This window comes from Sciurus vulgaris (genome assembly GCF_902686455.1).
Source record: "Sciurus vulgaris genome assembly, chromosome: 9".
Classification (NCBI taxonomy): domain Eukaryota; kingdom Metazoa; phylum Chordata; class Mammalia; order Rodentia; family Sciuridae; genus Sciurus; species Sciurus vulgaris.
The window spans coordinates 60,401,097-60,408,387 of NC_136469.1; positions in this window are offsets into that span (position 1 = coordinate 60,401,097).

The window sequence follows — 7,291 nt, forward strand, 5'->3', positions numbered from 1 at the left end:
AATTTGAAGGTAAGTTTTGCTGGGTATAAGATTCTTGGTTGGCATCCATTTTCTTTCAGGGCTTGAAAAATGTTGTTCCAGGCCCTTCTAGCTTTTAGGGTCTGGATTGAAAAGTCTGCTGATATCCGTATTGGTTTCCCCCTGAATGTAATTTGGTTCTTTTCTCTCACAGCTTTTAAAATTCTGTCTTTATTTTGTATGTTAGGTATTTTCATTATAATGTGCCTTGGTGTGGGTCTGTTGTAATTTTGTGTATTTGGAGTCCTATAAGCCTCTTGAACTTGATTTTCCATTTCATTCTTCAGATTTGGGAAATTTTCTGATACTATTTCATTGAATAAATTGTTCATTCCTTTGACTTGTTTCTCTAGGCCTTCCTCAATCCCAATAATTCTTAAATTTGGCCTTTTCATGATATCCCATAGTTCTTGTAGATTCTGTTCATGATTTCTTACCATCTTCTCTGTTTGTTCAACTTTGTTTTCAAGGTTAAATATTTTGTCTTCAATGTCTGAGGTTCTGTCTTCCAGGTGTTCTATCCTATTGGATATACTTTCTATGGAGTTCTTAATTTGGTTTATTGTTTCTTTCATGTCAAGGATTTCTGTTTGGTTTTTTTTTCAATATCTCTAACTCTTTATTGAAATGATCTTTTGCTTCCTGTATTTGCTCTTTTAACTGTCGATTGGTGCGATCATTCAATGCTTGCATTTGCTCTTTCATCTCATCGTTTGCTTCTCTGATCATTTTAATTATGTACATTCTGAACTCCTTTTCTGTCATTTCTTCTGCCATGCTGTCATTGGGTTTTATTGATGTAACATCTAGATTTGTTTGCAGCATTTTCTTTCCTTGTTTTCTCATATTGTTCAGGTATCAGTTGACCGCTGAGATATTGCAGATTTCCTCTATTGACTTACAATGTCCCTGAAGATTTCTATATATATCCCCCCTTAGCCTTCAGTAGGCTGAAGTCTTGGAGGAAGTTGATAATGCGGAGCTCCACAAGGAAGCTGCCTCTCTAGGAGTGGTGGCCTTCAGGAGGGGTATAATCCCTGCTAGTGGGCAGAGGTGCCTCCACTTGTTGACCCAATGGTCATCCAAAGGGGACCTAGGCTGCGGGCTGAGGCAAGGCCTGTTTGGGCCTGAGTCTCTGGTTTTACCGTCCTTGTGGGGAAACCTCACCCGGCAGGGAAGACTCACCCAGTGGGGAGGTCTCGCTGGTCAGTACCCTCCTAGAGGTTCCCCTCAATTACAGCTACCGCCTGGGCTGGGCTGCCTTCCTCTGCAAAGTTCTCAGGGGCCCGGCCCTACCTCCTGGGCCTGGGAGCCTCACCCTTCGCAGATGAATCTCCTTAGGCTGCCCCTCCTCAGAGAATATGCCCTCAGGCCTGGAACCTTTGCTCCGCCCTAAGCCTGTCTCTGTGCGGCTCTTCCACCCAGAAGCCTCCTAGATCCTGGGACCCTGCTCTGCCCCTAATTGCCTGGCTATGCGGCCCCTCCTCTGAGCAGCCACCTGGGGCCCCGTACAATCTCTCTGAGTCCCAGAGACCCGCCACACGCCTCTTCCTCCAGACAGCTGCCCAGTATTCCGGTGCGGTCACTAGGAGTCCAAGAAACTCACTGCGTGCCTCCACCTCCCACCAACCACCCGTAGCCCTGGGCAATCAATCACTCCAAGTCGAAGTGACCCTCCCCGTTCCTCCTTCTCTTCCAGATAACCCCCCGAGTGTTCAGGAGTGGTCGCTCTGGGTGGCTCTGAATCCACGTGACCCGCTGCACGGGTCCTATGGGCAACCGCCCGGAGCTCTTGGTGCGGCCACTCAAGACCAAGCGACCCACCACGCTTCCTCTCCAGGCAGCCCCCCTGTGTTCAGGCGCTGTCCCTTTAAGTCCAAACAACTCACCACTCGCCTTCTCCTCTAAGCAGCCGCCTGGAGCGCTAATGCAGTCACTGTGAGTCCAAAGGACCCGCCGCGCTTCTCCTCCTCCTCCGAGCAGGCCCCGCGGTTCAGAAGTGGTCTGAGTCCAAACAGCTCGCCACGCAGCCTCTCCTCTGGCAACCGCCTGAAGCTCTGGTGTAGTCACCCCGAATCCAAGCGGCCGCGTTCCTCTTCCTCCTCCTCGTCCTCAGGGCAGGCCCCGGGGTTCAGAAGCGTCGTTCTGAGTCCAAACAGCTCGCCGCGGAGTTTCTCTTCTGGCAACCGCCTGTAGCTCTGGTCCAGTCACTCCGAATCCAAGTGGCCACGCTCCTCCTCCTCCTCCTCAGGGCAGGCCCCGGTGTCCTGAGTCCACACAGCTCTCCTCGCCACTCCTCCCCTGGGCAGCCGCCGGATCCCCAGTGGTTGCTCCGAGTCCCAGCGCTGTGCCAAGCGGCCTCCTTTTCGGCGCTCCTAGTTGTCCGAGTTCACTGCTCCAGCGGGGGGAGGGGCGTCTCACTGGCAGCTCTACTTCACAAAGTTTCCTGCGTTCCGGGACCACTGTCCCATCCGGGACGCCTCCCCAATGGGAGAGACTCACCCGGCTGCTTTGAGTTGGTCCCAAGTGTCTCGATATCTCCTCTTTTGAATCCTGAGTCCTGGAGCAACATGAAATGCAGCCACCCTCTAGGCCGCCATCTTGAAACCCCCATAATTATATTTTATGGCTTCATATATATTGAAATATCAAACTTCCCTTTAGCTTTTTTACTAGTAGTGAAAGCAACAACCTATACAAACATTAAAATTATGACTGAAAATAGAAAAGCAACAACTGTACCTGATGTGATCATTTTTTCCCACACTTTATGATTGCTTTTTAAGTTTACTGAAAAATAGGATTATTATATTCATTCCAGAGATAGATGGACCTTCTCTCTCAATTAATAGGTAAAATACCAAGATTAATGAGGTCACACTATTATGATAACCATTGTTAAGGTTTCTTTCTAACTTGTTGTGATGTCTCTCTCTCTCTCAAGTATAGTTACAACCAAAATAACCACTCTCTAGGAGAGCCCTGGCCAGGGATAAAGTTCATATGTATAAAGTTCACAAGAGACACAATGAAGAACTAAAACCAAAATGCATGAAACAGAAAAAAGTAGTCAAACAATCTTGAGCAAAATGAACAAATCAGTCAGGGGTGGTGGCACACACCTGTAATCCCAGCTGCTTGGGAGGCTGAGCCAGGAGGATTGCAAGTTCACAGCCAGCCTCAGCAACTTAGGAAGGACTTAAGCAACTCAAGGAAACCCTGTCACTAAATAAAATATAAAAAGTACGAGGGATGTGGCTCAGTGGTGAAGCATCCCTGGGTTCAGTCCCTGGTACAGAAAAAAAAAAAAAAAAAAAAAACTGAACAGAACTGAAGACATCATACTATCTGATTTCAAATTATACTGAAAAGCTATGGTGAGCAAAGCCGTATGGTACTGGTACAAAAGCAGATACATAGATTAACAGAATAGAAAGCCCAGAAATAAATTCAAGAACTTGCGGTCAATTGATTTTCAATAAAAGTGACAAGAACACACAGTAGAGAAAGGCCAGTCAATTAATAAATGGTATTGGGAAAACTGATATCCATAAACAGAAGAGTAAAATTAGAGCTTTATTTCATGTCACATACAAAAATCAACTCAAAATTAATTAGAACCTTAAATAAAAGACCTGAAACTGTAAAAACAAGAAGGAAAAAAAAAAAAAAAAAACAGAAAAAGTTCCAGGACAGTAGTCTGGGCAATGATTTTTTTTTTTTAATATGACTTAAAAGTACAGAAAAAAAAAAAAAAAAAAAAAAACACCACAAATAGACAAAAGAGAGTACATCAAACTAAAAAGTTTCTGCACAGCCAAGGAAACAATCAACAAAACTGACAAGACCTTGGCTGAGGAAAGGGAAAGGTGCTGGTACAAAGTACCCCAGACTTGACTCAAAAATATCAATACAGACCCCATGTCAAGAGTAAAATTAGATCTCACTAACTGGTGATAAACAGAGGAAAATATATTAAAACACAAGAACTTCAGGTCCATCATGTGTAGGTTTAGTCTTCACTTTGCTTTTGATGAATGATCTAAATGTCTTTCTTCTTGGTCTTTTCTTAATTCAATTTGCTCACATAGAAAGTTGGGCTAATCATAGTCCACCTTCAAGGAGATCTAGTGAAAATAATTTTAAACTGCTGTTATGTTTTGGATATGAGGTATTTCCCCAAAAGTTCATATATATAACAATGCAAGAAGGTTTAGAGGTGAAATGACTGGGTTATGAGAGCCTTAACAACCCAATTGGGGAATTAATCCTCTGATAGGAATTAACTAAGTGGTAACTAAATGCAGATAGGGTGTACCTAGAGAAGGTGGGTCATTGGGGGCATGCCTTTGGGATATTTATTTTGTATCTAGGGAGTGAAATCTCTCTCTCTGCCTCCATATCATAATGTGAGCCACTTCCCTCCACCACACTCTTTAGCCATGATGTTCAGCTTCACCTAGAACCCAAGGAATGGATCTGGCTATCTATAGACTGAGAACTCTGAAACCATGAGCCCCAAATAAACTTTCCTCTTTTAAAATTGTTCTTTTCAGGTCTTCTAGTCATAGCAGAAAAAGAAATGAGTAAAACAACTGCCAAAGTGTCTATTAGGATTATATTAATTCTTAGCTTGGATTTAAGAATATACATCTGAATAATGACAAAGTAAGTATTGTAATTAATTTTGCACAGAAAGTATGATAGTGAGATATAGGGTTCTAGGGGATTCCAAGTGAATTTAGTAATGCTTTATTTTTTATTCTGGACATAGATATATGATCATTTATTATATTATTCTTTTTGTAAACCCTTGGGGATATACTGAGCATTGTTTATTTTTTAAGAGTAAAAAAGAAAACTAGAATTAATAAATAACTACATTCAATGGAAGTCACTTGAGGGACTTTTCTCCTTTTTATGTTAGGGGGTTGGTGGAAACTGGGTATGGGAGGCCCAGGTTAAATGACATCAGGGAATCCCTGCCTTGAGAAAAATGGGTACCAGAGTGGGAAAGAGTTGGAGTGAGGAGTGGCCTACAACAAGGAACCAAATCATTAATCCATCACAATAATCTATGGGAGAAATGATAAACTAGTGTACTGGCATCCAAAGGGAGACAAGAAGGAAGCATAAATCATTGCAAAAGTAGAACAAGTCCAGAAAACAGATCATTACATGAAATTTCATATCATATAATACTTTTCATATCATTATATGAAAAGCAACAGAGAGGGGAAGAGTTTGCAGTAATACTGAGACACTGAGCCTGCCTAACTGAAAAGAAGGGGTAAAAAATTTTTTCTTAAAATCCTTATTCAAAAGTCAGTAGGGCCTGTGTTGGTGTGGTGAAGTTTCAGCTACACTTTACGTTCATAAATGCACTGTTATTGACACTGACTTTTTTTGGGGGGGTGAGGGATAATCAAGGATTGAACTCAGGGCCCCCACTGAGCCTCATCCCCAGCCCTTATTTGTCGCAATCAAGGTGACCAAATTCTCAGGTCTGGGAAGGGGCACAGGGGGATCGGAAAATAAAGATTCACAGACACAGATTTTGAAGATTAAGCTGGGATCAGGTGGAGCTGTGCTCTCTGATGTAGATGCAGATCTAAAGAGTTATGCTGGCAATCTTTATTTATGTATGTCTCATCTCATTATCAGGTTAAAGACTATACAACCATTATTCTATGTATTCAGGTAAGTTACAGAAACTAGGACATCCTATATAGCTTTTCCATAGATGCAATCCACAATTGCAAAGTGCAATGTTAGGAGCTTTGTGTAGCTCTCAAGAAAGTTCATTGTTTAAAGATATTGTAAAGCCGGCAGGAACCTGAGAAGCAGAGCTGGTGAAACATTGTGGTTGTCTAGCATAAGAGTTCCTTCCTGAAAGGAGGATTTGAAGGGGGAGGATTCCTTGGAAGAAAGAAAGTTCCCTATCTGGCATCATCACCAAGTACTTCTGATGGAGGAACTGACTTGCCTGGTACTGCATCTCCTTCTCCTACAAAGACCACTCCATCTCCTCGGCATAAAAAAAGTGATTCTTCAGGTCAAGAATACAGCTTGTGAAAACTCACCAAAATGAATGGTAGTTTTGTTAAATTAAGATGAAAATTAAATTTTCCTGGATTTCAGTTAGTTTTTACAGTGAGACTTTACAAGATAAAATTGGACATCATTTATTATCTTTTTAACAGAATTACCTGGAATAAGGAGATAAAGTAATCATATCTCTTGACATTTTGGAAGTTTTTTTAGTTTTACAAACACATTTAACAGATTATTTGTAAAACAGTATTTGTTTTAATGTTTAGCTACTCCATTGGTTTTGTTATCATAGTACCACATCTTAATAGGATGGTGTCCATATGGATGAATATCCCCTGGAGCATGGGAACCAACAGACTGCATTCCTAATCTTGATTGTGCCTGAGACTTGTCTTGCAATGTTACCTTAAGTGAATGACAATTCTTTTTGAAAGTTGGTCTCCCAAACCTAATTGTGTTTTCAGTGTGTTTACCAGATATTTGATGAGGTGCTACGTTTGTGAGAAAATATCATGTAATTAAAAAACACTATTAATGTTGAGTACAAGATTCCACTGTGTAGTAAGACTTCTAGGATTTTTTCTTTTTTTTAATTGTGGGTCATTTTCTGATTCTCACTGTTGGGAGTTCTTAAATCTTAGCATGCATCACCAATATTCAATGCAAAAAGTCCATGAGAATTGTCTTTCAAGTTGGAGCAATTGTCTGTTTTGGAAAAGACGAGATAAAAATAATAAATTAGGCAAAGCTTTGAGTGCCCAGAAGGGAAAACTCAGTTGCTCATCTAACCTTGTTTTAGGAGCCACCTTTTAGTATTAATAATCAAAATAACTTAAATATAGGTCATTTTGTTAAGCTTCTGAGATTGTAGATTTGGGTTTTTGGTTGTTGTAAAAATGTTATTTTGAATATATTTTCAATTGTTAGAGAAAAAAATTTTGTAAAATTTTTTTTCATTTAATTGGAATGATTTTCAAGTTTCCGCAAATGGAGTAAGTGTAAATTTAAACCATTAAGCATTTATTGGTGAATAATGTATATATTCCCATTCCAAGAAATATAATGAGTAAAGTTGAAATAAATTCTTTAAATTTTACTATATTACCAATGGTTTCACAAAAATTCTCTTGTATTTATTTGTCAATTGAATCAAATAAAAAAGATTTAGACATAATGAAAAAAAAAAAAAAAAAAAGAGTTCCTTCCTTCCCAGGAGTTA